At 37.4% G+C, this 14,711-nt stretch overlaps 1 protein-coding gene across 6 annotated transcripts in view; it reads right to left on the minus strand.

Annotated features, from left to right (window-relative positions):
* Nucleotides 1-8,426: 8,426 nt before the first annotated feature.
* Nucleotides 8,427-14,711, minus strand: part of KITLG (KIT ligand) — an 89,292-nt gene continuing 83,007 nt past the window's right edge. For all 6 annotated transcript variants that reach the window (XM_014544599.1, XM_005872238.2, XM_005872239.2 and 3 more), the window contains one exon: nt 8,427-9,577. The gene's annotated coding sequence lies outside the window, so the exon portion shown is untranslated. The remainder of the gene's footprint in view (nt 9,578-14,711) is intronic.

Raw genomic sequence — 14,711 nt, forward strand, 5'->3', positions numbered from 1 at the left:
CTCAGTTGTTTTTATAAATATTCCTAAACATCTTTCCTAAACGAAAGTTAAATAATGTCTGAATTTCATTTTTTCCAATTCTCACCTGAGGATATGTATGTTTATTGATTATTTAGAGAGAGGAAAAGAGAGAGAGAAACATTAATGTGAAAGAGAAACATTGATCTGTTGCCTCCCAACTAGGGATCAAACCCATAACCTGGGCATGTGCCCTGACAAGGAACAGAATCTGCAACCCTTTGGTGCATGGGAGGACATTCAAACCAACAGAGCCACCCGGCCAGGGCATGTGTCTGAAATTTTACCCAACATTTTTCTTCTCATGTGTTTTGACTTTTTATTTTGAGTCTTTAAAATACATATGTTAAAAGCCTTTAAAATGTCACTATGCCCAACAGCATTATACTGGGAATACCATCTTGTTACTAAGAAACTCTTTAGAAAGTCCAAGTTTGCATATGTTTAAAATATTCCATTAACAAGAAAAACCTGAAGAGTTGCAAAATATGAAAGTAATAACAATTTCAGGTAGTGTGGAGGTAGTTTTACTCTGATGAGATTAAAAAAATAAATTGAGCAAGATACTCTGTGTTCTTACATGGGCTTTTAAAAAATGTTTGCTGCTGCTCTGTGAAGAATTCTAAGAGAATGAAAAACTGGTAGAAAATAGGTGCGAAACACAGATCTGACAGAGGACTTGTATCTAAAATATACAAAGGACTCTTAAAATTCATCAATAAGAAAACAACCCAATTCAAAAGGACAAGAGATTTGAATAGCCACATCTCAGGAAAGAAGATATACAGATGGCAAATAAGCATATGAAAAGATGCTCAACATCATTTGTCATTAGGAAAACTGCAAATTAAAGCAATAATAATATACTATTACCAGCCTATTAGAATGGCCAAAATCCAAAAAACTGACAATAACAATTGCTATAAGGACGTGGAGCATCAGGACCTCTTACTCAGAGCTGCTGGGAATGCAAAATGGTACATCCACTTTCGAAGACAGATGAGCAGTTTCTTATAAATCTTGGCACAGTCTTACCATGGAGTCTAGGATTAGTGCTCCTAGGTATTTACCCAACTGATTTGAAAACTTATGGTCACAGAAAAATAAGTGTTTTATAGCAGTTTTATTCATAATCACCCCAAACTGGAAGCAACCAATATGTCCTTAATAGGAGCATGGCTAAACAAACTGACACATCCATACAATGGAATTATTAGTTATTGATAAAAAGAAATGAGCTATCAAGCCATGAGAGACATAGATGAACCTTAAATACATATTGCTAAGTGAAAGAAGCCAGCCTAAACAGGCTTTATACTGTAGGATTTAAATTATATGACATTCTAGAAAAGAGAACAACTGTAAAGACAATTACAAAATCTGTGTTTTCCAGAGGTTCAGGGGAAGTGGGGGAGAAAGGAATGTTGAATACACAAAGCACAAGGGATTTTATTTTAGGACAATGAATATTGTCCTAAAACCATTCTGTATGTAACTACAATGGTGGATATACAACACTATGCATTTGGCAAGACCAATACATTAAGAAGCCTAAAACATGTGTCCTCACATATGGATTTTTGTTGTTGTTGTTCTATAAACAGCAATTTTGTTAAATTCTATTGTTTCCTCAACATTAAGAGAAAAAATAAGGTTTGTTTATGATTGTAAACTCTGCATTACTAAATAATTTTTGTTTTGGCCAGGTATTCATGACACTTCCACTTACAATTTTGCACACGAGGTAACTAATGATTTTTTAAAAATATATTTTATTGATTTTTACAGGGAGGAAGGGAGAGGGATAGAGAGAAGAAACATTAATGAGAGAGAAATATCAATCAGCTGCCTCCTGCACACCCCCTAATGGGGATGTGCCCGCAACCAAGGTACATGCCCTTGACCGGAATCGAACCCGGGACCCTTCAGTATGCAGGCCGACGCTATCCACTGAGCCAAACCGGTTAGGGTGGTAACTGATGATTTTAAGAATTGTCCACAAAATTCTCGCTCTTTTCAAACCTTGTTTCTCCCTCATCACCCACAGACTTCTGGTGCCAGGTTCATAGGCCCTGCATCATGATACAGCCTTTGGCTAAGCACCTTTGGGTCATGGTGTTCTAGTGAACTGACACAGTGGGCAGTGGGGGTGTTGCTGGGAGCTATTCCCACACCAGGACACCTACTAATACCTTAATGATAAACGAAAGTAGCTGTGAATTTTTCAATAATATATGACTATGTGAACGTATTGCTAGACTCCCTCCTAGGGCCTATCAAGAACCTCTCTAACTGAGGAGGGGCCCAGAGTTTTGGCTTCTTTAGCTTCACAGGAAATCAGCCTCTGGGGGCTAGGAGTCTTTAGAAGTTATCTTCTATTTTTTCAGTTTTCAAGGTGAAATAGCAATCAAGATGATCAGCTAGGAGTGAGAATGGAGAATGAGGTGGGCAGTTTGTGAAAAAAAATAATGTATGAATAGTCAACTATGAGAATGAACAAGTGAATAGACTAGGGGAATATAATTGTTTTTAGCACTTAGAGAAACATATAAATACTGTATTTACAGATAAAATATTTTTAGGTATGTGCCTTAAAATAAAGAGGGAGTAAAGGGTATAGATAGGAGACAGGTAAAACAAGATCATTCAGGAGTTGAATGAGGTGGAAGATAGGTAGGTATGGTTATTGGGGGTTCATCACACTACCCTGTCTACTTTGGTATATACCATACAGATGACCCTTGAATAATGCTGGCATTAGGGGCACTGACCCCCCACCACTCAGTCAAAAATTTGCATGTAACTTTGACCCCCAATAAAAAGGTGTCCCTTGGTATCTATCCTCAGGGGATTGGTTCTAGCAAAATCTGTGGATGCTTGAGTCCCTTATATGAAATGGCATAGAACAATGTATACAGTCGGCCCTTAGCATCCACTGATCCCAACTGTGGAATCCATGTTTGGTTGAACCTATAGATGTGTAACCTGGGAATATGGGCTGACTATATATTTATGGAAAAAAAATACATATATATGTGAACTTGTGTTCTTCAATGGTCAACTGTATTTCAAAATGTCCATAATGAAAAGCTGCAATAGGTAATATCTATTCACAGCCTAAGTGCCCATCAGCAGATGAGTGGATTAAAAGACTGTGGTACATCTACACAATGGAATACTATGCTACTGTAAAAAAGAAGGAATTCTTACCATTTGCAACAGCATCGATGGAACTGGAGAACATTATGCTAAGTGAAATAAGCCAGTCAGAGAAAGATAACTATCACATGATCTCACTCATTTATGGAATATAATGAACAACATAAACTGATGAACAAAAACAGATCCAGAGACAGAGAAACATTGATCAGACCGTCAAACCTCAGAGGGAAGGTAGGGGGGGGTAGGGGTATGGGGGAGAAATCAACCAAAGGACTTGTATGCATGCATATAAGCCTAACCAATGGACACAGACACCAGCGGGGTGAGGGCATGAGTGGCGGGGGGGGGCATGGGGGGGCAATGGAGGGATAAGGACACATATGTAATACCTTAATCAATCAATCAATAAAATATTCAAATTAAAATTTATTTTAGTTCTAAACTTAATATTTGTATGAAATTTGGGAATGCACCGGTATAAGTATCCTTGGTTCTAGCTCTCATGTTACTTATCACTTAAAGGGAAAAACAAATTAGCAATCCTCCAAACATATTATGGAGATGGATTGAGGAGGGCTTTGGAAGCCATGTAGATGAGTTTGCGTTTTATCGCGAAAATGAGAAACCAATGAAGTGTTCTAACCAGAGAAAAATATCATCATATGTCTCCATTCACTCTCTGTACAGCTATTCTAATGTGAGGAACTGATTGAGGAAAGGCTGAATCATGGCATGTGATCAGTTAGGAGGCTATTGTAGTTGGCTAGGCTTACATTGGTGGGAGTTAATCTAAAGGGTGAGCTGAGGAGGGGGCATCAGCAAAGAAATTGTAAAAAATGGTGGGGGAATTCAGTGTGTTGTCAAAGCTGGGGTCTTGGTCTCAAGAGTCAAATACCAACCCAAGATTAAGCAGGATGATCATTCATTCTCTAAATCACATAAGCCATAATGGTGTTTGATTTTTGCCATTCTTCTTAGAAACAAATACCGGCTTCCCATTGCCCCTAAGAAAAATGTCTTCCCTCTTTGTTATAGCATTCGAGGCAAGGAAACTTATCTCTCTATAAGTTTCATTATGCTCTACTAGAGGCTCAGTGCACGAAATTCGTGCATGGGTAGGGTCCGTAGGCCTGGCCGGTGATCAGGTTCCCTGCCTCCTGTCCTCCCTGCCTCATCCTTCCCTTGCTCCCTCAGTGCCCCACCGCCACTGCTGGTCACCCGCCATGTTCTGTGCTGCCCCCTGGTGGTCAACACACATCATAGCGAGTGATTGAACTCCTGGTGTCCTGGTTGAACTCCCAAGGGGACAATTTGCATATTAGCCTTTTATTATATAGGATAGGCTCAGGACACACTGGCTTGATTTCAGGAAATAAGCTGAGAAATTTTAGAAGTTCCTGCTTTCAAGAATATTGGGCATAATTCTCCTTCTCTATGAAAATTTGTTTCATACTTGTGTTAGCCTAGACATCAACTTCTCCATGATCTTCCCTCTTCTGTGTCCATTTCTCTTTCCTGCATGCCTTAAGCACATTAATTGGACCTCATATTTACACTTAGGTAGTTACTTCAATGTGTCTTTATATCTACAGTGGTTTTCATATCATCACTCCAACTAAGTTAGAAACTTCTTGAGATCAAACAGTGTGTTAATTCAATTTTATCTTCCCTGATTAACATATATTTTAGGGACCGATAAATAATTATTGAATTAAAATGATTTCTTAATTTCTTCTGTTCATATTACACTAAAATCTAGATTACTGACAAAGTTTCCATAGAAAAATTTTATTTTAGCTTAAATATTGAACCATGCTGTGAATGTACGTGGTAACCTTAAAATAGCAAATGACAGGGCAAATTTATGAGAGTGCATAAAATTCTTTATTTAGAACAATAAAGTATATGTATATATAATGTAATTTCAAATTCAAACCTGTATAAAAAAGGTCAGGACATATACCTATTTTAAAAAGTACACATACAGTATATACACATACACATCACATTTTACAACCTTTTTTATTTAATTAAACTTCAGTCATAATAAAACTATGTAGAATAGTGTTGACATACATTTACATTACAATATGCAAACTCCAATCTGACTGAACTAGCAATATATCTGTGCATCCATCTAAATGTCTGAATACTTTTCACGTCTACCGATTTAAAAAACTGTGGCAAGTGGGACACTATAATCACACATTACCCCTTAGAACACAGGAGAATAAGATATTTTGATTGGAAAATGTTATTTAGTTAGTCTTACAGCTCAGAAATCAAGTATCTGAAAAATACTATGGTTTTTAGTTTAAACAGTTATCTTAATTTTATTTAAACAAAATCATAAGGATGTAGTTGGAGATGGCAGTTATCAGTTTACAATGCTTAGCAAACATTTTAGGATCATGAAAGTCCATTTTAATGTGGATTATTTCTAAGACAATAGCTTGTTAGGAAATGAAAGTACTATTACTTTATCTTTACAAACAAGGGCATTTCCAGGTTTGTTCATGGAAAGCAGCAACACCATACAGTGTGTGAACTGAAACTATAAATCAACTAGTTAGAATTTTAATCTGAATGCTCATATTTTAATGCCAATCTAAAAGTAATATTGTTTCAAAGACAAGCTAGCTTATTTTAAAATTCTTATCCCACTTTCCAATTTAAAATGAAATTTATGAATTTCCTCTTTCCAAATGGATTCTAAATTACCTTTTGGCATTCAAGAAACTTTATGAGCATCTTACATTTTCTGCTGTTAGCTTTTAAGAAAATGAGAAGATTTAAATGCCTAATTTGGTACATTTCCAAATGTTACACACATCTTATAGTATCTCTTCCCGACTAAAATGCAGTAATGCTGTTCATTCTTCAGAAGTGATCCAAAAACATTCGTTTAAGCAAGGCAAATGCCATCTCTGTGTAAATGGTTATCCAATTCACTGTACATGAGACTGAATTTCACTTTTACTAATGGACCCTATTTACATTACAAACAAGAACAGCAATGACTTTTTTATGGTCAAATTGCTTATTCACGAAGATCAGAGTTGGATATTTTTCATGAGACAGTTTCAGCTCTATTGTCAGTCATATATCAATAGGCTTCCCATCTAATGTGAGCTCTCTGAGTTCATCATATAGATAATTACAAAACTGAGAACCAATGAGGGAGGTGATTGACCTGTTTCAGTTAATAGCAGAGGTTTCTTAGTTTTTCCCAACATTTATCCCATTATGCGAAACTGCCTTTTGGAAAAATAATTTTTAGTTAAAGAAGCATAGATATGAAATGGCTAAAAGCCCTATATAGGAATTACATTTTGAAACCAAAACCTAGCTTCAGAAAAATATTAAGAAATATCCATGAATTCCAAATAATTTTTTTTTTGTTAATTTAACTTCAATTGAATTAAAGTTCCAAAATATGCCACAAAATTTCTCCAAAGTATTTTAATGCTCAATGAAAGGTGTTTGTTACTAAAACAAACACTTCATTATGGACACCTGCTTTTTCATTTTTCACATGCTTAATCCTTTCTAAAGAGGATAGGGTACTTATTCTATGATTGTATTTTAAAACAACCAATTTGTCTCTGACTCTTTAAAAAGTGGCAGTGTGGTGAGCACCTTAGATAATAATACAAAATTCAGGAACACTTTGATATCACTGGGCAGGAACAGTTTATCACAGAGCCAGTTTCTTTCTTTTTAAAAAAAAAATATTTTTATTGATTTCAGAGAGGAAAGGAGAGGGAGAGAGAGATGGAAACATCAATGATGAGAGAGAATCATTGATTGGTTGCCTCCTGCACACCTCACACTGGGGATCGAGCCTGCAACCCGGGCATGTGCCCTGACCCAGAATCGAACCGTGACCTCCTGATTCATAGGTTGACACTCAACCACTGGGCCACGCCGGCCGGGCAAGCCAATTCTTTATAAACTTGGGTTCTACCAAAATAGTGCAAAGCTTTAGGTATAATTTAGAATCAGTAGACTTCTGAGATCATTTTAAAAGGCAATTTCAAAACACTGATTTATAAAGAAGAATATTCAAACATATGCCAGATAAGACAAAGCAAAGATATAGATAATATATATTTTTTCCTATCTTAAAGCAGATATGACACAGTTAATGCCCAAGCAGCTAGCATCTAAAATAATGTTCAGCATTTTTCTATTGTTCATGAATTTTATGAAACTTCAGTGTTTTAAAAATTGGTAATCCATCTGCCTCTCAATGAACCAATACATTTAATTAGGCAGAATATAGCTCCCCTCGCCAACTATGCCAGATTTCATAAGTTGCTGAATTTGTTTCTTTAACTCCATTGATTAGGACCCTGTCCTTGAATGTTAAAATCCAGCTACTAGCTGAGAACAAAAGTACACTTATTGTACTCTCCAGCTCATTAAACAGCAGTGCCACATGCCTAAGAAAATTGAAACCATTGGTGAAACAAGTCGAACTATTACTTATCAATTTTCTCAATCTACTTATGACCTACTCACGTAACTCGCATTCACCTATGTCTATTTTCCTCAAAACAATCCCTGTCACATGCCAGAGACAGGTCCTTTCAGCAATTAAACTGATCTCTGGTTCTATTACTAATTGATTATACCACGGGATATCTGAGGGCCTAAATAAGGTAATGCAGCTTCCCAAAGCACTGGCTTATATTTTAGAAAAAATGACTAGTGTTTGAGGAACCACAGAACTTTAAAGAAGGAAGGGATCGTAGAAATCATTTGGGCTCTTTGGTACAAAAAGAGATCAAAGGCCACGTATTGAAGTTGTATTTGGATTAGTTTTGAACATAGCTAAAATCCAACTACACTAGAAATTCTTAGACTTTAGAAATCAAAGGAAAGTAGCAGTTTTTCATGCCCTTTTGTATCACTACATTGAAGATGGTCATCTGATGGTGGGAGTACATGGCAATAATGTTGTTATAAGGAGTAAGTGATAATGGCAAGCTTTGGATTCCTTTATGTGCATGCTCATGATAGAATAAGAGAACCTTCTCCAAAATAAGTCATCAGAAATCATTCTTCCACTGTAGTCAGATGTTTCTTTGACCATAAAAAAAAAATTGGCAAGGGAAATTCACATGATGTCTCACAAGTTCTAGTTTAAAAGCGCAACGTCCATCTTGGGAATTCCTGCCAAATTCACTCTTAATATGACAAACGCTGTCATACATTTTAAATAGCAAACTGACATGCATAACTACATAAAGCTCTCTTTTTATTTAATTCATAAACCTTAATGGATATAGAGTGCCTGATTTTAAATAAATGGATCCTTTAAAACAGATAATGGTGGTTATACTATAAATAAGTAGAGTTTCCTGATTCCTTGCATTCTTATAAAAGCCAAGTAACCTAGTTTCAACACCCATATCAGCATGTGGGTGTTGTGGTTTCCTAACCTTACATACTAAATATCATAATTTATTTTTACTCTCTCCCATGGCGGAAATCAAAAACAGGACCTTCATACATTCAGCAATTTCTCCTAAGTCCCTTTCCATAACTCTGTAATAGTTTTAGAATATAAACATTTTGTAATATATTTTGCAAGCATGATTTATACACCCGACAGTGGTCAAGGGAAAAGGCCGCCCGCACCAGGGGAGACGAATGTCCTCCTCGGCGACTGCCCTGCTGCTCAGTGTTCATAGCTTCTTCGTGCGATGACTCTTTGGGGGACTCTCCCCTCTGCAAAGGCATCACTGTTCCAATTCAGTACCAGCCAACCGTGCCCCTTTGTCTCATGCGATGTGGGTGAGCGTGGTTCACATCAGGAAGAGACTCGAGATCAGACCCATATCATTAGCGGCTAAGAAGCTGACGTGATACCCACTCCAATCACTTTTTCCTCCACTGCTTTGAATATGTGCAGTGGCTGATGCTATCGAGTTTTTGTCTTTAAAATTCTTCTAGGTCCCTTTGAGAAAAATTATTACCGCAACTATCCAGCTTGAACGCTACTTGAAGGGACCGAGATAACTACAAACTGCAGGTGGTAACTAAAAATAAAGCGATGTGGCTTTTCAGCAATTAGACATTTCTGGAGGCATGCAAAATGGGCGTGCAGTCTGGGACACGTGCTTTCTCTCCCAACATCAGTTGCAGGTTCTAAATGACACTACAAGTCCCCCAGGTCCTTAAAGTAGAGTCCTGCTCCATGCAAGTTCTTCTTTATAGATGATTAATGCAGTGCCAGTTTCACAGTAAAACACTTTGTTCCAATTTCTGAATCATCCATATAGAGTCATGGGTAGCAAGAACAGGAAAAGACGCGGTCTGTCACTCCAGACAGAATATGAATTTGTTTAAAGCGGCTTCATTTATGAAGCAAACATGAACTGTTACCCACCTAGAGAGAAAAGACAAAGAGAGAGATTATGGTATATATCTGCTTTCTGCCTCCTTTTCATTCCCATTACATGAACTCATGTGACTAGAGAATTAGATTCAGATTACAATGTCTGTTTCACTTACACAGCCTAAAATGACTTGACAAATGTTTTCCTAGATGCAGTGATCAGTCACTCTCTATGCTCTCCCTGGTAACATTGAACATTATCCGAAATGATTTTATTGTTTATTGCTTGTCTGCTCCTATTGAATATATGGAGCTTTGTCTATCTTTTTTACTTACTGCCATATTTCAATACCTAGTACAGTGCCTGACATAAAATAATACTCAATAACTATTTCTTGCATGTAAGAAAGGATGAATGGATATCCTGTGGCTTTCATACCCAAAGCATCCCATAGATTATCTCTATTATTTGTGGTAAGAGGGTTCTTAACCTATGTAGCCTTGAATTTCTCAAACAAGGTTGTGGAAAGGTAGCAGACAGGTGGTGAGGGGAGAGGGCTTGAAGGACAAAGGCAGTGGTGTTTAGAGAGAGGTGAAGTGGACTGAGATGGAGTAGCATGAAAGAGATAGCTGGGACAGGTGGAGAAGCTGGTCAGAGGCCCAGCCAGTAACAGCTTCCTGGTCATTGCGCAGTGCCAGTATCTGGACTGCCCGCCAGGTTCTAGCAATGGCTTCTCCCAATGGAGGAAATAGCAGCAGCAAGATCTCACTCAATCCTGTCAAACAGAAAACAGAAAGACAGAAATCCTGGCACCACATCCTGACAAAGCGTCTGGGAGGTTCATTTGCCTGGGCACCGCTTACTGTACTTGTCCAATCGTGAAAGCCAGGCTTTGTTTTAGTTCTTCTGCGCCGGTGTTAGACCACTGAGCTTTGGACTTAGCTTTCAGATTTTGCAACTTTTGAGTGAAATATTTGTACTTCCTTGTCTATTTATTTTTATTATAGACAGTATCTTCATGTTATCTTCAACCACAACCCTAAATAAATGTGCATTTTTGCATTTCTTTTCTTCCCTACTCACTATTTCCCCCCCCCCCTTATCTCTGTACTTATTTATCACTCCCAGAATCAGATCACTGGTTTTAAGCTATGTATGAAATTCAATAGTGCGAGTGATAAGAAGTACAGTATTTTTCCCAGTCTTTCTAAATGCAGTATACTAAAAACCATATTATATGACAATTTATCAAACAGAGAAATTTAGGAATTAGAGAACCTGTGTTTAGGAATGCAGAATTAAATCCTGAAGGAAAACTAAGAGGCATTAAGAGAAATCCAAAATACATAGCAGATATTTTAAAAATAAAGTTTAGGTAGAAAAGCAAGAGGGAAGAGCAAAGATACCTATATCTATCTATATCTATATCTATATCTATATCTATATCTACATCTATACCTATATCTATATATCTATCTACCTATATTTATATCTATCTATATCTATATCTGAATATATTGTATATAGATATATGTAAAAGCTATGAATAATTTAAAATTATAAATTTAAATATAGAAAAGCAAGATTACAAATCTATTTCTTATTTTGTCCCTGGATTATTTAGCAAAGAAAAGAAACTTGAAAGCTGGCAACTGTTTTCCCAGAGAATAAAACTACAATTTTTATAATAATACTCTGGCTTTTTACAACAACCTCATGAAATAAGCAGGGTGAGTATTATTATCCCCTTGTTATATGTGAAAAACTTGGGCTTAAAAGACAATTGACTCATTCAGGAACCTACAGCTAGTTAAATCTTCAGAGTCAAGGCTTGAACCCAAGTCTAATCCCTTCTAATCCTCAGCATTACAATGTGTCTATAGAAAGAGAGCTCAAAAACAAAAACTCCAAAGCTCCAGAAATTCTTCGGAAATACCTAGTGAAGAGTCCTATTCTTGCCACTTGGTAACCAATCATTCCCAGGAACTGTTCGCTCAATGACCCATCTTGCTCAACTCATGCCCATCTGTACTCCAATTCTAGGATCTGTTACATTCTGGCTTAGATCTATAGGAAACTTCCAGATTGGGTTTCTTTTAGGAAATCTCTCTACCAGCCTCATTATAATAAGAACTATTTCCTACTCTTACCATGCTGGAGTAAGTCAATAAGCACTGCTAACCCAGTGTCTACAAACTCGTGCTATTTACTGTCAACCACCCCGGGCCTTCTGGGTGACTGCAGTCCTTCTACCAAGGTCTCAATTAAAATTCCTTGTAGAAGACTCCCAAATGCAGCCCTGACTGTTCTCTGAATTCCAGTCTCTCGTATTTGGCCACAGGTCAATATTTACTAAGAGCTCCTTCTATTTTCTTTTCACAGCACCACTATCTGGTTAGTCCCAAAGGCTCCATGTCACCCTTACGACCTCCCTGGAATGTCGAGCCTCACATCCCATCAGTAACTAGGAATTGTTGATTTTTTTTTTTTACTGCAATGTCTCCAAAATGGCCCAGGCTTTCCTGTTTCCATGGCCCCGACCCTAGTTCAGATCATCATTCTCGCACATCTGTTTAGAAGATGGACCTCCTAAGTGGACCCCCTAATTCTAGTTCACCACTCGCGGTTATCTGACTTCACTACATCTGATTACTTTCCTAAAACTCTGCTTTGATTGTATCACTCACATCTCTCTGAGCCCTCCAATGGCTCCTTCTGTTACTCAGTAGAGTGTAAGGCTTATGCTTGGAATTTTTCAAACTGATCCCACACTTTCTTCTCAGCCCTTTAACGCTTTATGTGTGACCTCCACTGGAGTCTGACTGGACAAACTGAGTCTGGAACACAGTCTATACTTGGTCTCTCAGAATTAGCTTGTACCATTTGCAGCATCCAGATTACCCCTCACCTGTGCTAAGAAAAATTTACCAATCATTTAACATCTACCTCAGTACCAATGCTACCTCCATTACCTGCACAATGAAGCCTTTCTCCAATTGCTAGTGATTTTTCTCTCCCTTCAAATAAAGCAACTATCTATGGGTTTGCATGGTGCAATTCTAAGGGATTCCACCCAGACCAATAGAGTGATGATGCAGGCACAGCCTATACAACCATTTGCAATGGCCTTACCTCAGGACTCTTATTGCATTTTTCCTTGTAAGCTCCTTTAGTTACTTTTTAAACTTTTTCAAATAGGTTATTATGCATATGTCCTATTTCCTTTTGTAGGCTATAAGCAATTTGAGGATACAACTAGGTTATATTAAGCTTTGCATTGAATAATGCAAAGAATGAAGAACGAAGGGCAAAATCTTCCTATAATATATTCCATTTCTCTCAAACTGTGCTGTACATAACCCAATAAATGAAAAATTATAGAGGAATGTTACATATGGATACTTGGCATCAGCTAATTGACCAAATGGATTTTTAATTTTTCTTATAGACATTTTTCATGTCTGATATCAAATAAACACAGTTTTAGTATATTTTCTCTTAGAGGCACTTTCTTTTGTTTCTAGTTCATTATTTTATATTCCTTCCTTTTCTTGTATTTAAAATCTCAAACTCTTGCCCTAGATGGTTTGGCTCACTGGGTAGAGCATTGGCCCACAGACTGAAGGGGCCCAGGTTCGATTCCACTCAAGGGCATGTACCTCAGTTGCAGGCTCAATCCCAGTCCCTGTGCAGAAGGCAACCAATCGATGCATCTCTCTCACATTGATGGATGTTTCTCTCTCTCCGTCTTTCCCTCTCCCTTTCACTCTCTCTCTCTGAGAAAAAAAAGCCAATGGAAAAATATCCTTGGGTGAAGATTAAAAAATAAAATAAAGAATATCAAATTCCCCTCTTCATTTCCAATTGTAGGTTATTTCCTTTGGAGAACTAACTATTCCACTGTTTCTGTTCTAGTGTTCCAATATTTGTCCTGATTTAAAATGTGAGTGAAACTTCCATTTCAGAGAGAAATCCTCACCATAAATCTGAGTCATTCTCCCTGTATTTCCCCCTTTCTTGTTAACCAAGAAAATGAATATAATTCAAATTATGTCTAAATTTTAAGATACATAATTACAACTCCCCATTTCGTTTCTATCTTGGTACTTTTTACTACTGTTATTCTTAGTTTTCAGCAGATTTCTTCTCCCATGTCATAGCCTGCTCTCCCAAACCTTTCCCTGCACCACATCCTTTTTCCCAAATTATACTCAAAGTTCCTCAGAAGTTTTAAACTTGTATTGGTATAGGGGCAAGCAAAAGGCTTTCCTCTACAGTGGGTACTCAATAAATTATTACAAATGATACACATTTTGACTTTGGAGTATAGAGATTCATGATAATAAGCTGCCCCTTTTTTTCTTCCTTTTTCCTATCTTCAGCATTTAACTTATTTACTTTGACATACAAAAGTCTACTTTTGTTCCTATTTCCAGAAATTTTTCTGTGTGTTAATCCTCACTGAGGATATTTTTTCCATTTTTTTTTTCTTTTTAGAGAGGGTGGAAGAGAGGAAAGGAGGGGGAGAGAAGAGAGGGATGGAGGGAGAGAGAGAGTCATATGTGAGACAAATAGAGAGACACATCAATTGGTTGCCTCCCCTACCAGGGCCAGGGTTCAACCTGCAACCCAGGGCACATGCCCTTGACCGGAAATTGAACCCACAACCCTTCAGTGCTTGGGCTGATACTCTAACCACCTCGCAACACTGTCTAGGGCTTATTTCCATAGATTTTATTCTCACACTAGTAGCCCGGTGCATGAAATTCATGCACATTAAAAGGGAATTAATTGCCCTAACCGGTTTGGCTCAGTGGATAGAGCATCGGCCTGCGGACTCAAGGGTCCCAGGTTCGATTCCGGTCAAGGGCATGTACCTTGGTTGCGGGCACATCCCCAGTGGGGAGTGTGCAGGAGGCAGCTGATCGGTGTTTCTCTCTCATCGATATTTCTAACTATCCCTCTCCCTTCCTTTCTGTAAAAAATCAATAAAATATATATATTTTTTAAAAAGGGAATTAGCGGAGATATTTTAATATTGCTATTTGCCCTTTCTCTATAATAGAAGTGTGAGAGATGAAAGGAAATTAGTAAAATGTATATGAAAATAATATATAAATTTATTAATAAATAAACAGTAACAAAAGCATATAACAACAACAGAGGCATGATATAAAAATGACA

This window comes from Myotis brandtii, unplaced genomic scaffold (genome assembly GCF_000412655.1).
Source record: "Myotis brandtii unplaced genomic scaffold, ASM41265v1 scaffold371, whole genome shotgun sequence".
In the NCBI taxonomy this organism is placed as follows: domain Eukaryota; kingdom Metazoa; phylum Chordata; class Mammalia; order Chiroptera; family Vespertilionidae; genus Myotis; species Myotis brandtii.